The sequence below is a fragment of the Notechis scutatus genome, chromosome 1, assembly GCF_049901735.1.
Source record: "Notechis scutatus isolate UNSWTSFEM ecotype Mainland chromosome 1, rNotScu1.2, whole genome shotgun sequence".
Taxonomy (NCBI): Eukaryota; Metazoa; Chordata; class Lepidosauria; order Squamata; family Elapidae; genus Notechis; species Notechis scutatus.
Genome location: NC_142009.1, coordinates 215,243,736 through 215,271,677, shown reverse-complemented (window position 1 = coordinate 215,271,677; position 27,942 = coordinate 215,243,736). Strand labels below are relative to the sequence as shown.

Sequence of the window (27,942 nt, the reverse complement as noted above, 5' to 3'; positions counted from 1 at the left end):
GTGTGGTTTCATTCATTTCATTTCATCAATTACACCCATCTAAGTGGTTCTTATGCCGTTCCGGTGGAGAGTACATCTAATTCAGTATTTGGTAAGGCTCCAGAATGCTAATGATATTATATACACCAGCAAATCTATGTACCTGTCATTTTGTAATGTAAAACATTACATTTCACAAAAAAGAGAAGGATAAAGCTGAGGAAATCCCCATTTTTCCAGAAGTATAAAAACAACAAGGTATCAACAGAAAGGAAGTCCCAAATCACCATCACCAACACCTAGTGAAGATGGTATGTGCTCAATAGCCACATAATGCTGATTAACTGTTGTGTAAGAATGGTAGGGTTTTTTAAAAAAGGATACGAAATGGAGTCTCCTTAAAAAAGGGCATGGCTGATTGACAAGAATCCTGAAGAGAAGCATTCCATAGGATGGTGTTTTGCTGCAAGGTCCAATTTGGCTTGCAAATGTATTTCAGATTTATATATACGTGTTTTATATGCATCTCTCTCTTTCCAAGCATAAGAACTGTAACCTATACAACTCTATATTCTCCCACAAATATTAGTTTTTCTTATCTTGGGATTACTTACTTTTATGTGTGCAGCTAAACCAATGGGAGAGTTGCAAGATTCAGCATTGGCCAATCATTTTGGAAATTTGCAAAAGCAAATTCCACATGAGTTTAATGATGCTTACGCTCAAGTTAGTGCTGGGAGATTTTAGCCTTAATTCAGGGATGTTCAACTCACAGGTTACATTTCCTCCCTGATAATGCCACTTTGATCGGAAAAGAGATACGTGGCCCACCATATAAGATCGGGAAGCTGAAACTGGAGAATGTGCTGCGGTGGCAAAACTGAAAGTACATATTCTAGAAGTTTAACCAAATTCAAGCAGGAAGGGCTGCCATTGTATACAATTATCATAGAGCAGGGCAGATTTAGACATCTGGAATATGGTCTTTAGGATTTAAATAGAAACCAACAACAATTACTGTTTGATGCAAAGTTTAAATGTTTAAACTGTGGCTAGTGGTTGGGAATACAAATGAAAGGGAAGACAGATTCCTAGAATGCAATTTATTTTCTCTTTTTTATGCTTTTAAAAATATAAATGTAGTAGGGTTTTTTTTGTTTTTGTTTTTTGCTTTATCTTGCTTTTTCCTACTTTCTTTGTACCTCAATATTTTAACAATAAAACATAGGGATTATTTAAAGACAAAGAAGAAGAAATTGCCACTCTGTGGGGCTTCCAAGCCCTTCACTGAGCATGCCAACAACCCTGCAAAACAACATTACTTCTCCTCTACTGGCATGCTAGTAAAGTAGATACCCACCAAAAAAGAGATTTCTCCAAGAGTAGAAAAATCCACTCGTAAGATCAAGCTTAATTCTAAATCAGTACATAGGATTCTTCAACATTATTTCAGAAAGGTCAACTACAAAAAAAACGTTCAAGCCTGATCTCCTACTTAACGCTCATAGAGAAATAAATAGACTCACACTTCAGATCCTGTTCCTTGTTAATCTGTTGGAAAAGCTCAAATTAACTTTAATAAGCAACATTCCCTAGAGTGGGATTACTGAATGGAGGCAATGGAATGTAGCAGTTGTTAAACAGAAACATCACAAATATTTGAAGAACGTTCAACCCCACTTTTTAAAAAAAGGTGGCTTACTTTTTTTTTTTTTTTAAAATGCAAGTATCTCATTATCAGTAAACTGCTCTTTAGTTTTGCAAACCTAGTAGCATCATTTTCAAAAGCCCTTCTGGCCTCTGTGGACCTCTATCACCTGTCTGCCTTTTGTGCAAACCATAAAAATATTTTCTTATTCTTTTTAGTTTTATTTATTACTCCTATTTACAGATCATCTTTGCTGCAAAGTTTCTTGCATGTTGCTTTCTGATATATAACAAAATTGCTGAGTTTCTCTGTTTTTGTTTTGATCATGTACACTGCTGAGTTACCCTAGAGTTTTCAAAGATAAATAATAAATGTGTTACATAAAGTGTTTCTATTACTGTTAGAATATTGTCTTTTTTTAAAAAAAATGTTACTAAGGCCAAAACATAAAACAGGTTTTTATTAGAAAAAAATATGAAATTCAATATGGAGCAAGGTATTAGGAAAGACAACCCATGCGATTTTAGCTAAAATAAATAACTGCAAATTTTAGTCACAATCTTCAAAGTTTGTATATGCTAATTGTCTTTAGCACGTATCCTTTAAAAATTAGTTAAGCATTTAAGGTCAACATAGAAACAAAATTGAGCAAGATTCCTTATGAGTTTTTTTTAAGAGTGTAGGAGGGCTTATGGAAGAGCAAGAACCATTTGCATACCTTTGTCCTTTCATAACTACTTTTCCATTCTAGAAAAAAATAAAAGCAAAACTGTTATGATACCATTATACATTTTTGCAAGTAGCAACGCATTTGGCCAAAAGGTAGAATTATATGGTCAAAGAACAAAAGCATCAATCTTCAACCCATCTATTATTTTACAGAGTTACATAAACATGAGGGCATAATTTTTTGGTGAGCACCACTGATGAAATATTCAGTAGGCTTATTTATCTGCCTCATTGCATCTTAAAAGTTCAAGATGCATTTAAAATATTTTTATTTAAAAAATATTTTTAAATACATCTTAAGAAATCAAATTAATGCTAAAGAGATCAAATTAATATGAAATAAACAAAACAACCCAAGCTGGAATAATAATTTTCTCAAGCTTAACTTCAGCCAAAAAAAGTAGGTGAAATCAGAACATGTTCTTAGAAGATTAGGAACTCTGAGAAAATCTGCAGAGGAGAGAACTGTCATTAACAGAGGGCTTCGGAAGAGATGTTTATTAATATATGATTTCCATATAAAGGAAAAACTTGAACCAATTTTCCTTATGTGCTCTCTATTTTTGCACATTAGTATCAGTAGAAGACAATCGCAAATGTCTACTGAATGTCTACTAGTGGGACATGGTTGGTGGGTATCTTGGTACTGAGAACTAAGAAAACCCATGTGATGTTTTACCTTTAAAATACAAAAGGGTTTATCTGAATCCTTTTATGTAGCCAGTTTCTCACTTAAATTACCACGCAGATGTCCACTATTTGATCACAAAATAGAATGTTAAGAAGATAGAAAAGCTGTGTGGCATGTATTTTATATCTCAGATGTGTGTTATGCTTGTCATTGAGAGAACATGCGTGGTAGACACCATTACAATGGCAAGTTCTATCATCTGGATCCTCACAAGGCATCCACACAAGCGGGTGTTATATCTATAGCCCTCAAGAAACTCAGAAATGGTATACTCTTTCAAAAATCCAAAAGGCTCTTCACATTTTATAGTCAAAAGATACATATTTAATTCTTAATATGTAATATATATTTAGACTGGCAACTGCTTCGTGACCTGGAACATGAGAAAGCATGCTCTGCAGCTGAGCCTCAAACTCTTAGGCCTTAAAAATATCTATTGAAAGAGATAGATGTCTGCCATGTGAGATAAAAATTAAGAAATATTGACATCTCATTTCCAACAGGAAGACATCTTTGAGTAATGAGAAGGCACATTACTCAACCTGTCAGAGAATCACTGAATTGTAAAGAGCTATTCGCCTGCTGAAGCTGGCTTTTTTTTTTTTTTTTTTGATTGCAAGATTCCGAATTACAGCGTTCCAGGCAAGATAGATGCTTTCCAGTCTCTATTCGAATACATTGAGGGCTGTTGCATTTGTTCTTTCCCTTTTTAAAAATCCATTTCATTTCTATCCCACGGTTTCTATCCCAGAGGAGCATGAATTACAATAGAACAGTAGCAACAGTTCTTGTTAGTCTTAAATAAAATCTATACAATGACCAAAAATAAAACCAGGAAACCTAACTACATTATCAAATTTAGCTATTAGTTACAGGCATTTCCTCTGCCCCGCCTTCCTACCTTCTCAGCCCCATGCGATCAATGCAAATACCCTTTAAGTGCCTATCTTTAAAAGAGGAGACTTCAGGGATGGGGGGTAGAGCAGGAAAGGAGGAGGGCTTGGATAAGTCACTTTCCACCTTCCCCATTGCACAGACTTCTCTGCCCTTCTAGATTCTGAAAAAGAGGGTGTGTCAGGTTTGCTGCAATGCTGTAAAATTGTTGCCCGAGTCTTTGAATTGGATCCTTTGAAAAGAATCCTTTTAATGTTGTAAGCCGCCCACAGTCTCCTCGCACTGAGATGGGCAGCAAACAAATTTAATAAATAAATACTTTCTCTGTGAACTGGCACCCTTTAGAACAAACATTTGAGCTGTTCTTTGTGTCACTAAAATAAATCTGGTTCGGTGAAAAGCTTTGTCTCAACCTGGGGAAAAAAAAGAACAAAAAAAAAAATCTCATGAGAAAAACAATTAAAACCTGAACGCTGCCCAGAGCATTTGCAATCTGGAAAATCTATCCCGGGGCTCAGCCCCTGAGAGAGTCCTAGAGGGAAATCTCGACCCCCTCATTCCTGAGTCTGTTCAGGAAGTCTTTAGGAGTAAGATTGAGGCTGAGAAAGAAGAATAACAAAAAGGGCTCAGCCTACCCTGCCTCACTGGTGTGAGGGCACAGTCAGCCGGGCTCCTTTATCAGCTACTAGGGAAGCGTCTCTGGGCTGTGTTTTTCAAACATTGCTGCGGATGTAATGATTATGGGTGGAGGCTGTTTGGGAGCCAAGGGAGTTTATCCGAACAAAAACTTCAGTCCTAAATCTGGACTGTTTCAGTTTCCTTCCTTGTTCTTTCCCTGAAAAAAGCAGCTCTGAGAAGGGGGAAAAAAATCCCTTCAGGGCAGAAAAGCAATTCTATAGGACTGTTAACATGTGGCTAATAATCCACTGTATTCATTAGAAACCAGGAAATAGAATTAAACCACCCCCCCTTTTTTTTTGTCAAATCGGCACCATGTTCAACTGGGCAAAACCCAAATAAAAGACAGACAGGGTATATACAAGTTTTTTTTATTTGCATGTAAGCTTCCCAATGTGGTCTCATGTCACACATCTGGCTTGCACACTTACGACCACAACATAGTTATTTTGTAGTAGTTGCCAAACTAGAATAAAGCTCAAGGTTTGAAATCCCCCAAATGTAATTAGTTGGACATCTGGGAGGCGGAGGCTAGGATGGTGAGCATTTCTTCAAAGAGCCATCAGGGGTCAACCCAACTCAATAATACCTTCCATTGAAAAAGTCCCCCAAGCCTCACCCTCAGACCATGCTGGTTTGATAGGGGTTTGATTATGACCAAGCTAACAGGCACATATATAGCCACATGGCCTGCTGCCATTTTCATAAGTCATGGTAACCGTCGCCAGAGCAACTTCCTTGATCATGGTCTCCTGAACTAAAGGCACAAGGCTGTGGATAGCACTCCTGGCATTTTTGTGTGGGCAACACTGCATCACTTAAATTAAGGGTAGTTGCAGATCCGTAACATACTTCCCGAATGATATTCATCTATAGCGTGATATGTCTTTCCTAGGAAGGCCATTCCATACCTGATCCATATTGTCTTCTACACTAGAAAAACCAGCAATGCAAAACACGCAAAAGCTAGACAGTCTCACACAAGTCACAACTATGAGAGGGTCTAAAAGCTAAATATTGATCACTGTAGAAAGGAAAAGAGAGCAGCTCCTTAATCAGTTTACCACGTCTTAATGAATGAATGAAGAGTTGCTACATGACAAGTATATTACTACAGGCCCTGGTTTATCTTCCATAGTTTCTGCTCAACTGATTCCTTCTAGTAGAGTGGGCATGTTCTCCACTATTAAGCAGTACTATCTGCTAGGACCCAGAAGGTAAATGTTCTCTTGTCAAAGCACTTTGCCCCTCAGAACAATGCTCTCTCTTTCATACACCCCCGATTCATTTGACCCAGATTCTTCCCCCAGGGCCTAGAATGGAGAAGGGGTTTGATAGTGTGATTGTTTATTTGCTTTTGGGATATTTGAGATATCCCATTTGTATTATCTGCATTTTGTTGGTATTTTTATTATGCACTGCCTTCCCCAAGTCTTCGTAAAATTTGGCAACTTTATAAATGTAATTTCTTGTCAGTATTGTCACATAAATGAATACTGTGTCACAAACTGGAGGTTGACTCCAGTGACTCGTGCCTTGTTCAAGGACCTAAAAGTCATGAAGGTACTACCACAAAATGTATGGTGTTCCAACAAAGAAAGTCTTTTGCAAAAATTCGTAGTGATGAGTGCAGGCCATTCAAAATTTCTAAGTATTTGGTGAATCCTTTTGATATTGCATCAAGAATTCCAATTACGATTGATATAACAACTGATTTTTTTTTACCTCCATAATCTTTCCACCTTGGTTTATAAATCACAATATTTTGTTGCTTTATCCAGTCACTTTTTGAATATCCCCAACTGAATAAATTAAAAACTGCCATGGTAGTCAATCTTTCACTGCCTCTTTGCAGCTTTCATTTGGTTTTAAAAGGACAGAGAGGTATTATGTTCCCACCTGAATCAATGCCTTCTTTCTTTGTTCCATACCAATCTCACAATCATCCAAGCCAGCCACGAATTTAGCTGTGCTTTTAACTCTTTTGTAAATAATTAAGGAGTGAAAAAGAGTCAAATTTTCTTGCCATCTGGGGAAAGGGCTTAATTTTGTCCCCCCTTATGGTCCCTACTGAAATCTTCCCCCACACATCTGCTGTTCCTACAGAGAGAAACATCAGTTCAAACTTTCTTGCTTTGCTATCAAAAATCCCATTTAAACAATTGCAGTGTTAACTTTATAATATGGGATAAGACGTAAGGGATGAATGCGGAGTGAGTGATGCAAGCTGTATTTTTCAAACCAGTGCTTTCAAGATAATTTGATCAGGAATTCTCTGGTCTCTCCAAATTCTCAGTTTGCCTGAGAACCCTGAGAGTGGGAGTTGCAACCCCTTATACAGTATATCATATCTGGAGAGACCAAAGTGAGCAGTGAAGTCTATCTGAAAGTAAAGGGGGAAAATACTCATACTGGTAAATATAGTTTCACTCATTTGTTCGAAGTCTTACCCACTGATTTATCCCTTTTTGGAAGTTTTCTGTAAACCTTTTGCTTCCTGGTGAAAAAAAGAGAGAGAACTGGTAATTTGGGGTGAGAAAGAGAGAGAGAGAGAGGGAGGAAGAGAGGGGGAGGGAGGAGAGAGAGAGAGAGAAAGAGGAGAGGGAGAGAGAGAGGGAGGGAGGGAGAGAGAGAGAGAGGGAGGGGAGGGAGAGGAGAGAGAGAGAGAGAGAGAGAGAGAGAGAGAGAGAGAGAGATGATGTGGGTGTGGCTGGGTGGAAATGGCTCTTGAAAAGGAGAGACCCTATTTTGTCCCAGCCTCAATTCCTGGTCTCTCTTGATGGCAGCCTGGTTGGAGTCTGTCAGACGGCTTGGAGAGGAAGTCAGAGTCCGCTAGTGCAGAGTTGCTAGGTCACTGGAACAATAAAAAAAGGCAAGAAAAAAAGACATCCTGGCTGCGACACAGACCAGCCGAAAGTATAACTCTCTGTGTGTGTGTGTGTGTGTGTGTGTGTCTATAAGTGTATGCAGAGGGAGGGTGCAGATAAGTTGGTGCTTTGATGGGTGCTTCATCACCGGAGGTTTTTAAGAGACTGGACAGTCATGTGTCTCAAATGGTATAGGGCAGGGGTGTCAAACTCGAGGCTCAGGGGCCGAATCTGGTTCAGAGGGTGCTTAGATCTGGCCCATGGGGCCACCCTAGAAACAAAAAGACCGCCCCGTGGTGCCTCCGCCAGCCAAAATGGAGCTCGGGAGGCCTGTGTGCAGCCCTCCCAGGCTCCGTATTTGGCTGCGATGGCCTCTTGCCACCCTCTGCCAGCAAAAATGGAGCTCGGGGAGTGTTCCCCCTTCGGCTCTGTTTTTGCTGGCAGAGGGCAGTAGCAGCCATTGCAGCCGAAAATGGAGCTTGGGAGCCCGTTTTTGCTGACAGCTTGGGCCACTGCAGACGCCCCTGACTCGAGTGATGTCGAGCTGGCCACACCAACCCTCGCCACGCCCACCCCAGCACATGAGGTCAAACACAACCTTGATGCAGCCCTCCATGAAATCAAGTTTGACACCCCTGGTATAGGGGTCTCCTGCTTGAGCAGGGGGGGTAGACTAGAAGCCCCCCCACCAAGGTCCCTTCCAGCTCTATTCTGATTGATTGAGGTTAAAAATAGTTCCCTGGGTGTGCAGGGAACAGGTTGACTGAAATGAGAAATACTTTCAGGCCTGAGTGACTAGAACACCGATGCCCTGTGATCTTGCAAGGCGAATTTGTACTGTGTCTGACTGGGATAACAATAAAAGAATATAGCAGAGGTGGGATTCAGCAGGTTCTGACCAGTTCTGGAGAACCACTAGCAGAAATTTTGAGTAGTTTAGACAACTGGTAAATACCATCTCTGGTTGGCCCCGCCTCCATCTATTCACTGCCTCCCAAGTCCCAGATGATTGGCTGGGTCTTCTTTTGTTGCCCTACACAGAAGAACAGAGCTGGAAAGCAGGTTAGTGGGGTGGGGAGGGAATGGGGATTTTGCAGTAATCTTCCCCCAGGAGTGGGGAGGGAATAGAGATTTTACAGTATCCTTCCCCTGCCACGCCCACCAAGCCACGCCCACAGAACCGGTAGTAAAAAAAATTGAGTCCCACCACTGGAATACAGGTAGACTTCAACTTACAACAGTTCATTTAGGGACCGTTCATTGAAAAAAGTGACTTTGAAAAAGTGACTTAGGACCACTTTTCACACTTATGACTGTTGCAGAATCCCCATGGTCAGGTGATTTACATGCGAATGCTTGACACCTGTTTCATATTTGTGAGGGTTGCAGTTCCCGAGGTTATGTGATCATTTTGGGTGACTTTCTGACAAGCAAAATCATTGGGGATGACAGATTCACTTAGCAATTGTGTTACTAATTTAACAACTGCAGTGATTAACTTCACAAGTGTGGCAAGGAAAGTCATAAAATGGGGCAAAACTCACTTAACTAATTTCTCACTAAGCAATAGAAATTCTGGGCTCAATTGTGGTTGTAAGTTGAGGACTACCTGTACACATCTGTCTAACATGTTCTTTGCCATGAGGCGACGCCTTTCAGAGGCATGCAGGGAAGCCTAAATGATTTTCCATAGATGAAGATTTCCACTATCATCCAAATTCCAATCATATCATACTATGCTGAGCCTGAGAGTCTGCTCAGGAAATGTCTACATTCTCATAATCTTTGATTGGCAGGAAAACTGTCATTAAACAAGAACAGTTCTGAACAATAACAGGGAGCAAACTCTGGCGAGAGGCTCCAGGATCAACCAGATGGCATGCCAAGCTATTCCAAAATTGGGTATTTCAGGGCTCACATTTGGCATGACAAGAGATTCCTGATTTGGATCAAAGATCTCTGTGCTACCATACTTGGTGAGAGTGAGATCCTCATTTAAATAGGAATTGAGCAAACTGAGGTGTTCCTATTCAGGGTCTTGGGTAATCATACCATTGTCCAGAATACTTCATTTTCTTTCCAGTGGTGGGATTCATTTTTTTTTTTACTACCAGTTCTGTGGGCATGGCTTGGTGGGTGTGGAGTGGTTTGGTGGGCATGGCAGAGGAAGGATACTGCAAATCCCCACTCCCTCCCACTCCAGGGGGAAGATTACTCCAAAATCCCATTCCCTCCCCACCCCACTAACCTGCTTTCCAGCTCCGTTCTCCTGTGCAGGGCAACAAAAGAAGACCCAGCCGATCAGCTGGGACTTGGGAGGCAGAGAATAGATGGGGCTGGGACCAGTCAGAGGTGGAATTTGCCAGTTTTCCAAACTACTCAAAATTTCCACTACCGGTTCTCCAGAACTGGTCAGAACCTGCTGAATGGCACCTCTGTTTCTTTCCCATCCCAGCCTCACTATCTCCACCCTTCCAGAGAATTTTACAATAAGAAAATGAAATACAGATTAGAAAGCATACAAACGCATTTCAAACTAGGGAAATAAATGTCTCCCCTCACTGACAATATGGTAACAAAGTTTGATGGCCAAGTTGGTCCAAGGAGGCCTGTGCAGCAATTCAAAAGCATCTGCTCGTTTTTCTCCCTGAACTAATCCTCTTTCTCCAGTGGTGGACCCCAGTAGACTTTGTGGGCCTGGAAGGAACCCTTTTCTCACTCTGCCAACAGACTCTTCAGCCTTGACTGCCACAGCTTGGCCTGCAAGGAGAATGATGGCTTGTCAAAGGAGCCATCCTAGCAAGGAGGAAATGGGCAAGCGTTCTGTTTGATTTTTTTTTTTTTTTACTGCTCTGCTACAGGAAGACCTGGGCGTGTAAAGCATTGGTTTGTATTTTAATTCTTTTATTTTTCTTGTCACAGAACTGGGAAGTAAGTTGAAGAACTTGGTTATCTTGGAGGATGAGAGTCAATGGCAATATTGAAAGGGGTTTTACAATGATTTCCATTTCTTATCATCTAAAAAGAACATATTTTGCAGGATCCAATCTGAGTCAGTCACTGGGACTCAAGGATTATTCTACCAAGCCTTTGTGGTTCCATCATCAGGGAACCACATCTCTTCTCTCCTCTCCCACTCTTGAGAGAAGTTCCCTGATGACAGGCTCCAGCCCGAAAGCTTGGAAGACTAAACCTTTGGTCCAGTGGTGGGTCTCCAATTGTTATGGTTCAGTGGGCATGGCTTGGTGGGTGCGTTTTGCAGAGGATTTCCTACTGATCTTCTCCTGCAATCCTGCACTCTCCCTTGTGTTCAACAGCCGACGCACGGGAAATCCACTGTGCCGCACGAAGCAGGAAATAAAGGTCAGTATAGAGCCAGGGCAGGCAGGCGGGCCCAGCAGCTGATCGTTGGAGCGAACAGGTTCTCTCCCAGATGATCCTTGGAGCTACCGATTTGGCTGAACTGGGCCGAATTAGTAGAATATCACCAATGCTTTGGTCCTGGTGACCGACTCAGATTGGATCCTTCAACATTATCTTGGGACATATATCTTTATCTTCATTCCAGAGAATACATTTTACTTAGAAGTCAACATCCCCTTCTTCCCCTGCTTCAGTTTCTATTGCACTCTTAAGCAGAGGTGGTATTCAGCAGGTAGCGGAAATTTTGAGTAGTTCGGAGAATCGGCCAATGCCACCTCTGACTGGCCCCACCCCCATCTATTCTCTGCCTCCCGAGTCCCAGCTGATCGGCTGAGTTTTCTTTTGTTGCCCTGCACAGGAGAACGAAGCTGGAAAGCAGGTTAGTGGGGTGGGGAGGGAATGGGATTTTGCAGTAACTTTCTCCTGCCACGCCCACCAAGCCACCCCATGCCCACCAAGCCACGTCCACAGAACCGGTAGTAAAAAATTTGAATCCCACCACTGTTCTCAAGCATAGTTTGAGAGAGAGGGGTTACAGAAAGCACACAATTATCAAAACACTTTCACAGATTTTGGTGGAGCCTTTAATTTAAAAAGTGATAACTTGGTGGCTTCATAGCTTTGACTTGTTACACACAATGATATATACAGAAAGCATGACTGGTGCAGAGAGATAGGCTGAAGCATATTGGCATTAAGTAATTAATTAATGTCCTACGGATGGAGCGTAGGCTTCTATAGGACAGGCAGTATCTTGGATTGGACGCTGATTAATCTGAAAGAATTCTCCTTCATCCTTTCTCTCATGTTCTGCAGCATGAGCTGAGAACAGAAAAAGAAAGGGAAGGAATTAACGGCTTTGTCACAAAACATGGCAAGTCACCCAATCTTTGAGGCTGCTCTCCAGTAAGATCTGATTTCTACTTCTACTGAAGATCTAAAAAATAATGCAGTTTTCCCAGTTTAATGCACTCCAGATATTACTGGCCATGCTGAGTGGGACTAATGGGAATTGTAATTCAATACAATTACGGTAGGAGCAAGGAGTATGTTGGATTCACACTCATTACACTTGCTCGATTAAAATCTGCACAACTTCAATCTTATTTCCCCAGTTTGAGATCCAGAGGTTGTTAAAGTTTGGCCACAGAGAAGCTGATGGTCAACAGGTTTTTGCTGACTTTACAAGAGGTTATTTTAACCAGAAAGTCAAAAGCAGAGCAAAAAACACTCTTCAGATCCCAGTCCTGCACTTTAAACTTTAATAGTGCCCTTATTCCACTTATTAAGCATCTGAAAAGCCATTTAACTTTAAAGCACAAGACAGAATATCACATATTTATCTCTTCTATTGTCTTCCTTTGATTCTCCTCCTTAGGGCAATATGCTGACTCTGTAAACTGCTTAGAGAAGGCTGTAAAGCACTGTGAAGCACAGTATATAAGTCTAAGTGCTATTGCTGTTAAGAAACTCAGGTCAGAAGAATTGCCCACACTGTATCCAGGCATTGCTCAAGACTGTTCTCCTGTTCTCACAAAGCGCAATTCTCACTGATTGCCTATCAATCTTCAGGAGCTTCAAACTTTTCTGGACTGTCCTTGCACTGCACATTATGCCATCTACACAATATAACTACTAATGTTTTCACTTTCCTTCTTCTGGCGTTTTGAAGGCTGTGTTTCCCGGTACCATTTTTACTGCAACTTTCCTTTCAAATGAGCATTGACAGCAATGGGCATATTTCACAGCCCAGCTGGAAAACTTGCCTGCGCTCTGTGAAATCAATTTCAAAGATCACCTGTAAGGAAAATCACATGCCACCATCACCCTCATCTTTCCAGCACACCACCTCCATAGGATACAGCTGCTTCAGCTGGAAGATGCCTTTGATAGTCAGCATCATATTATTTCCACCTCTCCTCCTTGCCATGAACCTTCCTGTCACCTGGCATAAGGGGCAAGGGAAAAGAGAGTCACATTTAGGACAGGCTCTTCCTGTGCTAATCAAAAACCCCAAGGGTTCTGTTCAATGGTGGGATTCAAATATTTTTGCCACCGGTTCGGTGGGCATGGCTTGGTGGGCACGCTTGGCGGGCAGGTGGACCCAACAGCAGAGTAGCGGAGAGAATCGTTTCAGTCTCTGCTGCTTACCGCTGCTACCGGCTCGCCAGAACCGGGCCGAACCAGTCGAACACCACCACTGGTTCTGTTTCAGTCCTGAATGCTAGCATGACAGGGCCAGCAGGCAGTAGATAGCAGAGGGCTAAAAATCCCCTGTGGTTTAAGAATAACAGAGTTGGAAGGGACCTTGGAGGTTTTCTAATCCAGCGGTCCCCAAGCTTTGCAGCTTGGCGGTCCAGCATGGAGGGGGGAAGAGGGGAACTGGGTATGCGAGTGATGGGCCGGTGTGCACACACATGAGCACGCAGCTCAACTTGTGCAATAGGCCACGGCCTGGTAGTAGGCCTGACCCAGGGGTTGGGGACAGGAGACCCTGTAGCATTCTGGACTAATGGCTGTTCAAATTCTTCTTAAAAACCTCCAGTGATGGAGCATCCCACAACTTCTGGAGCAAGCTATTCTACTGATTAATTGTTCTGTCAGGAATTTTCTCCTTAGTTCTAGGTTACTTCTCTCCATCCCTTGCTTCAGGTGATTTGGATAATAGGTTGGGCCTATTGGCAGCCCCTTAGATATTGGGAAGCTCTTAGCACGCCACCTCTAGTCCTTCTTTTCATTAGACTAGATCAGGGGTGTCAAACTTTCATTTCATTGAGGGCCATATTAGGGTTGTGTTTGTCTTCAGGGGGCCAGGATGGGTGTGGCCAGCTTGATGTCACTCATGTCAAGGGTGGCCTGAGTGCTCTGCCAGCGAACACAGGCTCCTGAACTCCGTTTTCAGCTGCAACGACCAGCAAAAACAGAGCTCGGGAGAGCCACCTGCAGCCCTCCTGAGCTCCATTTTTGCTGACAGAGGCACTGTGGGCCGGTCCTTCGCTGTTTTCAGGGCAGCCCCGTGGTCCAGATCTAAGAACCCTTTGGGCCGGATCTGGCCCACGGGCCTTGAGTCTGACACCCCTGACTAGACATACTCAAATCCTGGTTTTACTGCCACTCGTCGTCCCCAAAAAACCAAGTTGTTTTGGCTGGAGCAGGGGTATCACTTCACTCCAAGTGCAGTTGGAGGACTAGAACAGAGTTGCGTTCTGCAAAGCCTTGTCCCCCAATAATCCACACATTCCTGATTCTGCCAGGAATCCCTCTTCCCCTTTGACATACCCACCCTTGGCCTTCCAAAAGTTCTGCTGTCCTCCTGCCAAGCGCCACCTTTTCCCCATGTGCGTCATTATTGGTCCTCGTCTGCTTTGAAGATAACCACTTCCTCCAAAGATTGTGGATCTGTGCTTGTGTTCGTTTCTTCTTACGTTTATTTTAAAAGCTTGTATATTTATTTTATGGTACTGCTTTTCTCCCATGAACTGATATGCAGACTAGTTAATAATATATCAATACGACAGCCCAGAAAAAAAAAAACAAAGCAAACCTACCATTACAATGAACAGAAGCTTAAAAACAAAAACTAAGGCAGTTGTCCCCACCCAGGCATATTCCAGATGTGTTGGGAACACAGATGGAAGAATTTCAAGCCAAGAGAGCCGTCCAGCACTTGTTTGGTATTTTCTCTCCAAAGCAATGGAAAGTTATCATTAGTTTCTTTTACAGAAGTCATGCACTGTTTTCTTCCTGGGGCTGAGGGAAAGTGACCGGCTCAGGATCACCCAGTTGGTTTTATTAGTAAGGCAACACTAGAACTCACGGTCTACAGGTTTCTAGCCTGGTTCCTTCATCACTACACCAAGCTTATACAAGTGTATTGTATTAATACAGTGATAATACTAGTGTACTGTATTGCTTAGTGTACCTATGACTATTATTAAGTGTTGTACCTTATGATTCTTGACGAATGTATCTTTTCTTTTATGTACACTGAGAGCATTTACACCAAGACAAATTCCTTGTGTGTCCAAACACACTTGGCCAAGAAAGAATTCTATCTATTTATCTACAATCCCAGAAACTTCTGGGAACCACAAGCTTCTGGGATTGTTTGGTGGTTTATTTATAATGTGCATATTTATCAGACTTTTTAAGCAGAACAATAAGCTAACCTGACTCCCAATATCCCCTGATATTTTCCACCAATAACTCTTTGTTTATACATAATATGTATCCTAAGATAAATAACTTGATGCTTTGTTGATATCAACAAGCACAGGATCTATTCGCACAATAATTTTGATTGGGTTGGTGCAAGTCAACTAACCTGTGTAATTTTAAATTTAGCTTTAAACAGGCCTTGTAGGGTCACATATTCAATCGTGTTATGGGGACTTCTAAGCCAGTATTTCCCACTATTTCCATATTTTAGTTTATTTATCTTATTTTTTATTTTTACAAACAGTCCATATCTAACACATCTTCCTCCTCCTATTTTCTCCACAACAACGATCCTGTGAAGGGAGTTGGACTGAGATGTATGGAAAGTTTGGCTCCCATAATTCCCAGTTAAGGAATTTGGGGAAGTGACATCTCTATATCAGGAAGTTGTCAAGATTGGAAAACAGGGACCTAACCCCAGTCAACTGACACATTCTACTTACTTATCCAGATGTGAAGAGTATCTAGTTTCTAGGTTTCTTTTACAGAAGTCATAATATCTAACCCATAGATATTAATTTAAATTACTTCTAGGCTGGTCTATGACTGTAATAAAGATTTTTATTTAATTCCTGAAAAAGACCTCGGAGATCATGAACATGAGCTTTGACGCATAACTGAATGGAAGTCAATAACTATGAAAAAGTATCAGTTTCAGCTGCTACATTCCACTGGGGGAAAAATGTACAATTAAAAAAAAACGGCTTTTAATCATTCACCTCTTTACTAGTTTACATTTCCCATTTTTCTTCACAGCTATTCCAAGCTGAGATCATGTTGCTGCTTTTCAAATCAGTGGCTGAAAAGACCCTTTGTTGTTTGCCAATTTAGCTCCATATCACATCCCACACTGGATAAATGAAGAGATTGTATCACCAAGGACCAGAATTTAGCCATTTAAGCTGGGAACAAAAAAACGATGAAATTTTAAAGGCACCTTATAATACGGTTCTCATTCTACTGGGCAGGTTGTGGTGGGGGGGGGGTTGGGGTTGGCAGGGTGTGTGATGAAGCTTTCCACAATAGCCTGTCCTTCACCTTCGGGCTGGCAAGTGCATGAGCACAGGTGCAGCCAAGGGAAAGGGTTGCTATGTGGGCCTGGGGAAAGGTCTGTGTGTGTGGTTGCATGTCTGTGTTGTTTCTAGTAAATTTATTTCTTGGATAAGTGGTGGATGAGAGGGGTGAAAGAACCTCTTGGCCTGTCAGAGGCGAGCGAGGGATCAGAGAGGGATGGGGGAAGATGAGAGGCCAATCTGGAAACATGATGATAGACAAAGGGAAGGCAGGCTATTAGATCCTTGGTGGCCTTGGACACAGTGATCTGTGGCTGGGCCATGTAGTGGTGTCACCTTCCTAGAGTAAGGTGGTGATCCCTTTGGCATTGAAAGAGGCTAAGGAAAGGCAATGAAGAAGACCATTGGGCTTCAGCTCTAGAGAAGCTGAAGAAAGCAGATTATCTGGACCCATTTCAATCAGATTTCAGGCCAGGGTTTAGTACAGAGACATCATTGAGCATGTTTGTTGATGATTTGTGCCATAGTCTGGACTGGAACGATGCATCTACCTTGGTGCTCCTAGATATCTCAGTGGCTTTTAACACTCTCAACCATGATATGCCTTAGGACTGGCATTGGGGTCTGGAGATGGGATGTACCATTTTGTGTGGTTGGCTCTTTTCTATGAGTAGTTTCAATCTATGTTGACAAGTGGGGATATATCATGGCCCTCGCTCCTTACTTTGGAAGTAGTGCAAGGTTTGATGCTCATTCCCTGCTACATGAACCAGTGAGCGAGGTCATCTATCAGTTTGTAGTCACATATTTTAATGGGTATGTTAAGAAATGATCTGGAGAGTCAGGAGGAAGAATGGCTACCAAGGCAGTGGCCAAATGAACGAAATCTAAATCCAGAACAGAATTATAACCCAAGAAAGCATCTCAGACAAATTTCTAGTTCTAACAGATAACAGATAATCAGAGTTGGAAGGGACTTTATAGGTCATCTAGTCCAACCCCCCGCCCAAGCAGGAGATCCTACACCATTTCTGACAAATGGCAGTCCAATCTCTTCTTGAAAGTCTCAAGTGATGGTGCTCCCACAACTTCCAAGAGCAAGCTGTTCCATTGGTTGATTGTTCTCACTGTCAGAAAGTTTCTCCTTGTTTCCAGGTTAAATTTCTCCTTGTTCAGTTTCCATCCATTATTCCTTGTCTGGCCTACAGGCGCTTTAGAAAATAGCTTGACCCCTTCCTCCCTGTGGCAGCCCCTCAAATATTGGACGACCGCTATCATGTCTCCCCTGAGATAGAGAGCAGGGAAGATAGAGAGCAGGGAAGATAGAGAGCAGGGAAGCATATACAGACTTTTCAGATGTTGTTACTATAATCTTATAATAAAAATAATAATGTATTAGCCTGCAGCATTTTGATTTCCTAGTCTGGTCTACCTCAAAGATCAGCCATATATTATTAGTATGCTGATGATATCCAGATATACATCTCAACCCTTGGGCTGGCCAACCAACACGGTCAATATCCTAGCCCAGGGCCTAGAACTATGCAGGTGTGAATGGGCAAGAAGAGACTCAGTCTCTGTCTCATTCCATCTTTCCCAGCATTAGAGTCTTCTCTAAAGATTTGTATATTGTGTCCACAGAAGTATAATTTGAGCTTGGTCATTTGTGTCTTGAATTAAAACTCTAGGTTGATTTTATTTATTTACTTAGGTTTCCATGCAGCCAATTCCTGATGGCGCTAAACAGCTTATAGAATACCAAACAAAAGGTTCAAAATGTCATACCATCATACCATGACAGTTCTATCCCTGGGTAGACTAAATTTACACATCCCAAAAAGACTCACCGAGGAGCCTTCTTGGATTGTGGGTGGGGGGAAACCAAAATATCTGGGGATCAGCAATGTCTGGAATCAGCAATATGCATGGATTTAGTTAGAGTGGTGATAAGCACATTCTTGAAAGACTTGAACCATCATATCATGGAGAATAACTATCTACAGTATGTTGTCTCTAAGAATCATCAACGGCTTGATAGGTCATACAGGTAGTCCTTGACCAGTTGCTTAAAGACCAGTTGCTCAAAATTACGACAAGCCCAGAATAGGTACTTTATAATCGTGTTAAAATGTTGTGGTGCCCCCCCCCCCCATGCTTATGTGACCATGTCTGAGATATTGGCAATCAGTTTGCCTTATTTACCAATTGCAGCATCTCACAGTCACATGAACAGAATTTGCATTTTTTTTTTTGTCAAAGAATTTCCAGGAAAAAGCATATGCTTAGAAGAGTGTGTTTGAACCATTGGTATTTACTAAGCAACCACGGATTTGCTCAACCGGGTTAAATCCTCTTCACAACCGCCACCAAAAAAATGCTGTAAAATCAAGCCCACTAATTAAAGCGCCAAATTAAAACATCCATGCATTATGACTCTTGTGCAGAAAAAAAGTGTTTCTGGGATTTTCTGCCCCAATGGTAAAATAACTCACAGATGATGAACTATGACATTGAGGAGAAGGGCTTCGCTGTTGCTTCTGCTTGCTTGAACAGCTGCTTCAAGCGCTGTTACTTATGCTTGCTGCTTTTGGAGCAATATCACAGCCAGGATTTGAACAACTGATCAAAGTGAAGATCAAAAACTCCTCTGATTCAGGTGGCCAAAGGACTGAGATCCAAGGTGCCCCAGAAAAACTAGAGCTAGGCTTGTGTGGTTGAAATGGATGTTGTTTGGGACATGTGAGTATCCACCTTAAAATAATACATTCTCTATGAAACAAATTCCAATTATAAACTGCAGGACATGAAAGGTTCTTACACTCTCACCTGACAAAACTTGGACTTGGACATTTACAACAAGGCTTTGTCTTCTGTTTTAATACTGAGCAAGCAAGCCCCATGACATTTCAGAAGCCTGGATCTGAAGACAGATGGCAGCCAGAGAAGCAACAGCTATTTTAATGTCGAAGTGGAATGCTACAGCTTGAGAACTTCCTCACGGGAGATGCATTCTTCTAGGATTATATTATTTCTTGGGCTGACTGCCTCAAGACTACAGCCTCCCATTTCCCTTTTGGGTGGGAAAGTTTTTCTCCTTGTTAAGGGACTCTAATTCTAATTTCAGCCTGAATGGCTAAATCAGACATTCCAACAAGAATGTCTAGCTAGGACTTGTGTCAGATAAGAGGATGATACAGCGATAGGGCATTTCAGTTGCAATCATACATGCCAGGATCGTTTTGTTTGCATTTTCATACAATTTGTCTATCCACAGGTCTTTGCTTGAGGATCTGCTCCATTCCACAACCTGTAGTTGTAAACAACTATATATTTAATGGGTCACAACTCCAGCATCCTCTAACTTTTGCTCTGTTCTGATTACAGGCAGAAAACTCTGCTGCATTTAATGCTCACATCCTTTCTTCAAGAAGAGGTGGTCAAGTATATAAATAATGAACAAGTCACATGTATGGTATATCACAAAAAACACCCAAGGTAAAATTCTCCAAAGGAAGGAAAGATAAAGCTTATGGAAAGTGATGACATTACTCTAGATCAGGGCTGTCAAACTCACGGCCCGTGAGCCAGATGCATCATACACTGGCCATGCCCACGCTCCGTTTAGCGAAGGGGAGAAAAGTCCCGATACGTCATGTGACATTGCTGTGACTATGTGAGTTTGACACCCCTGCTCTAGATGGTAAGATTCAATACAAATAAAAAAAATGTACAAACCCAGAGAGAAACCACAAATCGTTACTAAAAAATATAAACATTACCATCCTTAGAGGCATCAGAAACCAGATTCGTTAATTTCTTATTCTGCTAATGCAACATTACTCCATAAAGATTAAACACAATTTGTTGAGCCTGTGTGATCATTTTTGTGATAGAGACGAGTCCGGTGGTTCTTAAATTGGAGGTAATTATCTCCAAAAGAGTAAATTGGGCATATCCTGGAGAAATGAAACAATTTGTAATTACTTGTTTGTGACTTGAGGTTCCAGTGTGAGACTGTTGCTGGTGAGACACTTCTGTAAAACAATGGAGTCTGTTTTTTTGTGTGTGTGTGGAGGTAATGACATTATTCGAGACTGCTGAAAGGGGTAATTGGCTTAAGAACCATTGGACTAATCCTTAAAAAGAAGAGCCAGTGAGCTTTAGCTCGCCACAATACTACAATGTTGCTAGGCAGGCATAAATCGGTGGCCATATGGGTGGGATCAGCTGTGCCCCATCCAGAAGGCCACTCCTGACCAATATGCCTTGGTTCCTGTTCCTTCTGCTATGTGTCTCTCATGTGGAACAGAGAGACACAACAGGTGAGAAAACAATTGTAAGCAATCTCTCCCCTCAAGTCTTTCCCTCTTCCTATATATAACGTTGTTGTTGTTAGTTGCAAAATTGTGTCCAACCCATCGCAACCCCATAAACAACGTTCCTCCAGGCCTTCTTGTCCTCTACCATCCCCCGGAGTCCATTTAAGCTTACACCAACTGCTTCAATGATTCCATCCAGCCACCTCATTCTCTGTCGTCCCCTTCTTCTATTGCCCCCAATCTTTCCCAGCATTAGGCTCTTCTCCAGTGAGTCCTTCCTTCTCATTAGGTGGCCAAAGTATTTGAGTTTCATCTTCAGGATCTGACCTTCTAAAGAGCAGTCAGGGTTGATCTCTAGGACTGATCGGTTTGATCGCCTTGAAGTCCAAGGGACTCGCAGGAGTCTTCTCCAGCACCAGAGTTCAAAGGCCTCAATTCTTAGGATTTGGCAAAGGTGAGTGAAGAAGTACTTGATGGCAATGACTTTTTCTTTCTGAGGTATGGGAGTGTGTGAGACAGTGGTGGAGGGAGCAGTGGTAATTGGGGAGGTGAAGAGTACCAATTCATCCTCCTGGTATTCTCAGTTCAATCCTAGCGTTTTTGATGTTTTTGATTGCACATCCTAACCAGGAATTCTTCAAACTCTGCTAGCCTCACATATTGTTTCATCTTTTATTGGCTGAGCAAACTAGAATACAGGAAGTCCTCAACTTACAAAAGTTTGTTTAGTGACTGATCATAGTTACAACGGTATTGAAAAAAGATGACTTATAATTTTCGATAAACAAATACCAAAAAAATCAAAGTATATTGTAATTCATATCTTAACCGCAGCCAGACTGGCATTCGCCCAGTGCTGGAAATTACCTTCCATTCCCACTGAACATATGGTTATTCAGAAAATTTTACAATGCGCCGAAATGGACAAACTAACCCAAGCATTAAAAAATAAAGAATCCTCATCCTATTACAACAATTGGAATCCTTTGTATAATTGGCTAAACCAAAGATAGATCACCTCCAGGAAAATTATGGCCGAGGGCCTCCGAAGCAGAGATAAAGAAAAGCACCGCCGACAATATTTTTGAAGAAGAAAGGATCTTACAGACAGTCACAAAATATGGTTTTATTTTAACTGTTTTCCCTACTCTACCCTTCCCCTCCCTTACTCTTCCCTTTTTCCTCTCTTAGGCTTTCCTCTCTTTCCCTCTTGGCCTATGCTAAGGCCTGTTTGTCTTTTTGTTGTACATAACTTGTAGTTGTGTTGTTCTTTTAAAGGTAAAACTAATAAAGTATTTTTCCAAAAAAAAAAAAAAAATGACTTATAATAACTGCTGCAGCATCCCTACGATCACATGATCAAAATTTGGACACTTGGCAAGTGGCATTTATTTATGACAGTTTTGTGTCCCAGGTCAGGGGATCACTTTTTGTGACCTTCTGGCAAGCAAAGTCAATGGAGAAGCCAGATTCCCTGAACAACCGTGTTGTTACTAACTTAACAACTGAAGTGATTCCCTTAACAACTGTGGCATGACCCATTCATTCATTTCTAAATCTCAAAGTACAGAAGCTGGAAGACTCTGCTAAAGTCTGAGACTAAACTGGATCTACACAATCCTTGCTGGTCAATAGAACGGTTGCTTCTAATATAACCACGTTTTGTTCTTTTTTATTTAATTCATTATATTTAATCTTGAAAGATGTGGCACATAGAGGATAAGAGCATTTGGTCCACCATCATGTCTTAAATAATGAGTAATGTTTGGCCATGTTTCCTTTTAACTTTTAACTTCATATTTTATTCATTTTTCTTCATATAAAAAATCATTATAGTCTTAGAAACAAATTGTATTTATATCCTGACAAATGAAATATGTCTTCTTGATCATTATGGATGTTTAGATCAGTAAATGATCATTTAATGATATAGTATAATACTTTAGTAGATTCCCAGGTTATTCAATTAATAACAATCTCTTTCTGTGGACTATAATATGCTTAGGGAAATTTTCAAAAATGAAAAGTTTGAATGCATTTAAATATATCTTCATTTGTGGATATTAGTATTTCAAATTGCTGGTCTCATTAATATTAAAAAATGAAGAAAAATAATGATTTTTATATGAAGAAAAATGAATAAAATATGAAAGTATAGGTGAGATATTTGTACTAATATGGATTCCTATATTAATGCTTTAAGCATATTGATAAATTATTAAGAAGGTTTTTATGGAATGATCTAAGTCCCAGAATTTCTATATCTAAGCTACATTTTTCATATGGTGATGGGGAATTTAATTCTCCTGATTTTCAGCTTAATTGTAGTTTTACTATTATTTCTTTATGGAATTCAAGTGTTTACATTCAAAAGCTATTATATGATCCTTTCAATATTATGGAAGTAAGTTGTTTGTCCTTTTAGTCAAAATTGTACTTCTAGCATTAAAGGCCACAAGACAAATTAGAAAAAAAAAGGTTACAATAGCTTTCTAATCTTGACCTTTGTTTTCATTAAAATTTTACATTATATAATCACCCCAATAGAGGAATGATACATAGCATTGGAAGGTTAAACCTTATTCAGAAGAAACAGGCTCCACAGAAAGGATGAGATAGTGTATAAAACAGAGTCATAATCAGGCATGGAAATTCTGTTGAAAGAATCTTTGTAAGTGATACCATGGGAGTTTATTGCTGACACTTGGCAGGCCGAAGATGCAGTTAAAACTTTCTGTGTTAAATAACTAATCTTTGAAAGAGGCATGCAACAGTAATAATGAAAGAAATCCATTTCGCTGGCATCTGTCAAAACTATTGACAGAATAGTTTTCTATTCTCTTGGTGATAACTCCATGTGTCAGCAGGCAGTAGAAAAACAAAAGATATGGTATCTTGTCCCCAATCCTAACCAATAGGATGGAATTAATTGAAGAAGTGAAGGTGACTGAAACCTTGGTGGATAGTGTTGATGTTATTCTTGATTTTGTGATATTCTCTTAAGGAAGAACTAAGAAGAGGCAGATCTGCAAACTGGACTTCAGAAGATTTTAATGAATTAAAAATTCATTAAAATTACAGGAAAGTAGATTGGACTCAGTAGCTTCAAAGGCTTAAGGAGGAAAGTATCCATGAGGATTCAGAAATCCTTTGAGATGTTCACAGCATAATTGCAAACAATTCTTACAACAAGGAATGATGGAATTTAAAAGGAAGATATGGACACACAAAGGGCTTTCTAACAAGCTGAAGTGGGGAAAAAGCCAAACGAGTATAGGAAATAAAATAGGGAAAACAAAATCAAAGAAAAACACAAGGTTATGCCCAGAAACTGTAGGGACAGGGACAGAAGGTGTTAGTGCTGTGGCTTGAAAGATGTAATAAAAATAACAAAAGAAAAACCTATTTTGGGAGGGATACACTGGGAATTAAAAGAAAAACAAAGAAGATGCAGACCCATGGTGGGGTAAAAATAAGGAATGATGGTTGATGGTGAATTATAATGAGAATAGAACTTCTTAACTTGAGACTTTAACTCTGTAATGGTGCACTAGCTGCTTATTATAATATCAGTGGGAAAAAAGGGAACTGAAGCTTAGGAGAGATAAGGAAAGACAAGAGAACTTTAAATGAACTTAAGTTCATTTAAAAAGTCAACTTAAGTCTTTTTAAATGAACTTAAGTCTCCAGGACCAGATGAATTTCACTGTAAAGGCTTGTCCCATTGTTGTCCCATTCTGTTATGATGTCCATACACTTCTTAATAACGTTTAGACAAATGGAGTTAAATATGTTGAACAATTCTATGCATTAAAAATGGAATTTATTTCTGTGTGAAGAATGTGAATTTGTTGAATTTGGTACAGGGGTAACAAAGAAGATCATTCTGTTGTGATGGAAAGATAGTGCCACCCCCATCTTAAGAGTGCTTGATAGATCATGTCTTTTGCTCTCTGCTTATAAATTGTTTTTGACGTAATGGAAATACTGACCAATATTATTTTAAGTGGTTAAGATAGAACGCTATCTTTCATAGTTCATAGTTTTAAATTTCTAGGAACTCAGATTTCCGACAACCTTACTTGGTCAGTCCACACTATGGCCACTGCAAAGAAGGCCCAACAGCGCCTGCACTTTCTGAGGTTGCTGAAAAAGAGTGGTCTGGGTGAGAAATTGCTGGTTACTTTTTACCAGTCTACCACCGAGAGCATTTTGGCATACTGTGTAATGGTGTGGTATGCGGGATGCTCTGCAGTGGATAAGAAGATGCTCCAGAGAGTTATAAACGCAGCACAAAAAATCATCGGTTGCTCTCTTTCTTCTTTGGAAGAGATTGCGAAGACCAGACTCCTCTCTAGAGCACTAAAAAATCTCCATAGACCGTTCTCATCCTGGATGTTCATATTTCGAACTGTTACCATTAGGGAGGCGTGATAGGTGTCTTAAAATGAGGACTAATAGATTGAGAAACAGTTTCGTTTCCAAGGCAGTAATTGTCTTGAATCAAACAGTGCATTTGTGATTTAGTCCTATTATTATTATAATTATTTTAATTTTTAAATACTCTGTAGTGTGATTGTGATGTGGTGTTTGGGGCACTGTGCTGGAGTAGCTTTCAAATTTCATTGTATTCGTAGGAATGCAATGACAATAAAAGTATTCTATTCTATTCTATTCTATTCAAACTTATAATACATTTGGTAATCAGTTATTTTTTTCCTTTCTCTTTCTGTTGGCTGCTGCTTTTCCAATATAACTTTTTCAAAGCATGAACATTTTTTTAAAGGGCATCAATCTTAAAGACCTGGATGCTCTTTTTCATTAATTTAATGGAAACCTAAGGACCAATTTTTCATAAGGAGTCCTACACTAGCTCCAAATTAATATTGTTCCACTCAGTCTTCCCCTAGAGATCATTGCCACTTTCTACATTCCTAATATGTAAAGGTGAGTAGAAGAGGGGAGGGCTGTGAGTGGAGTTAGCTTGTGCTACAAACTTATAAATTTTCTTTTAAAAATCACTGTTATTCAAATTGACGATATGCAAATTTGAGCAAAATTCAAATTAAGTGTCCTCAAATCTATCCATTGGTCCCATCCTGCATCACAGAGAAATACAGTATCCTTTTCTAGCCAAATCACATGCTACCTTTCTGCTCTTTCTACATTTAGGTAATTTTTGGTACTGAATTAGAGATAATTTACTACATACAGAGAAATCATGATTTCAGAGCCATAATCTTGGCAAAATTAAAGAAAATAAAAATTAATTGATTTCATAGCCTTCTTCTAGTGCACACTTGTCTGCTGATTTTAGCTTGAAACCCAAAGAATTAGTCAGAAGTAAGTCTCACTTAATTGATTGGATTTGACTCCCTCAGTCAAATCTATTGATGCCTACCAAATATGCCTCACCTATTGCAATTCAGCAGAACATTATCTGAGCTCAGCCAATATAGGACTGTAGTGGAAATCCAGAGGTTCCAACTACAAAGCTTGCTCTGCCAAAATGGGCATTTCCTTAGTTTTTGTTTTTCATGATACATCCCTCTGGTTTGGCTCTGTTTCAGTGCAGAGCAAGAATCTGGAAATGAAACTTTTATTTGCTTGCCATATTTTGGTATATTTGTATATCACAAATCCTTAAAAAAGCACTTTTGTTGAAGATACTTTGGTTATTATAAAGATATAATGATTGAAACAATAATGAATAAAGCTGTTCCAATAGTTTATAAATTCGCATTTTGGCATGCAAAATATGTAACAAAATTGTTTTCAGGTCATTGCCAGCATCAATTTTCATTCACTTAACCGCAGAGGCATTGATGAGAGGGAGATAATGAGAGAGAGAGAGAGAGAGAGAGAGAGAAAGAGAGAGAGAAGAGAGAGACGGAGGGAGGGAGAGAGAGGGAGGGACCGCTCTAATTCAGTGATAGAAAAAAAATTCCTAGAAAATTTTAGGCAGATTTACTCAGAAGCAAAGCTTTACCAGGTACCGTGGCATTTTCTCCAAGTGAAGGGTATAAGTAAACTTGAGTAAGTTGCTGTATGAGAGTAGATTTAGTTCTTTAGATCTCACATTAGCAACAGTGTTGGGCATATTCTCCCCAAGAATGTTCATACACTGAATATTATCTAATCATCTATCAAAAACACATCTAGAAATTCTTAAAATAAACAAACACCACCTTGCCTCTTTAAGCCATATGGAAAGTGACTATTTTACTGGAAACAAAATGATTTGTTTGATGTAATAGTAACATGAACAAGCCGGCTTGTTTTGATTACATGATCCTAATTAACCACAGCTTATTAACCAAACTAAAATCAGTTTCTACTGCACGGCCCTTCCTGGGAATCTGTCAGCGGACTGACTCTTCAGATCCTGTAAACAAATCCCCTCAAACCATTTTGCCAAGCGCATAATGCCACTAATCTAGACTTAGTCGCCCTCCCCCATCCTACCTATGCTCCTCTCTTAATACTTTGCAGAAGACAATTGGTGCTAAGAAAGTGACCTCTTCCCAGTAATCTCTCAGAGGAAAACCCCCTTTACATTGGCTTCCTTCCTAAGACCTACTGGAGAGGGAGATTTAATATTTCAAATGTGTGATTAAACTCTATTTACAAGTGTGTGTGTGTGTGTGTGTGTGTGTGTGTGTGTACAATCAGTGAAGATGTCCTTAATATTGTCAGCTTTCTTCTAAGCAGAAGCCTTGCTGGGACGGACTAGGGGGTTGGGAGGGCGGAGGGAGAGAGACAGGGAGGGAAGGAGGGAGGAGAGAGGAGGAGGGAGGGGGGAGAAAGAGAAGGAGAGAGGAACAGAGGGGGGAGGGAGGGGGAGAGGGGGAGGGAGGGAAAGGCAGACAGAAGGGGAGAGGGAGACTGACTTTCTATTGTGGGGAAACTGGTGGCAAAGGAAAGGACAGAGAAAGGGAGCGAGAGGGAGGGATGGGGGGAGAGAGAGAGGGAGGGAGGGGAGGGAGAGGGAGGGGGCAAGAGGGAGGGAGGGACAAGGAGAGGGAGGGAGAGGGAGCAAGAGGGAGGGGGAGGAGAGAGGGAGGGATAGGGAGAAAGAGAAGGAGAGAGGAACAGAGAGGGAGGTAGGAAGGGGAGGAGAGAGGAGAGGGAGGGAGGGGGGAGAGAGAGGGAGAGGGAGGGGGGGGGGGAGAGGGAGGGAAAGGGAGACAGAAGGGGAGAGAGAGACTGACTTTCTATTGTGGGGAAACTGGCTGCGAAGGAAAGGACAGAGAAGGGAGGGAGAGGGAGGGAGGGGGAGAGAGAGGGAGGGAGGGAGGGAGAGGGAGCAAGAGGGAGGGGACAAGGAGAGGGAGGGAGGGACAGGGAGAGGGAGGGAGAGGAGCAAGAGGGAGGGGAGAGAGAGGGAGGGATAGGGAGAAAGAGAAGGAGAGGGAATAGAGAGGGGGAGGAAGGGAAAGAGAGAGGGAGAGGAGGGAGGGAGGGAGGAGAGAGAGGGAGAGGG

At 41.0% G+C, this 27,942-nt stretch overlaps 1 protein-coding gene across 4 annotated transcripts in view; it reads right to left on the bottom strand.

Moving 5' to 3' along the window:
• HEG1 (heart development protein with EGF like domains 1) overlaps nucleotides 1–27,942 on the bottom strand; it is an 84,297-nt gene that overhangs the window by 54,720 nt on the left and 1,635 nt on the right. The window lies entirely within an intron of this gene.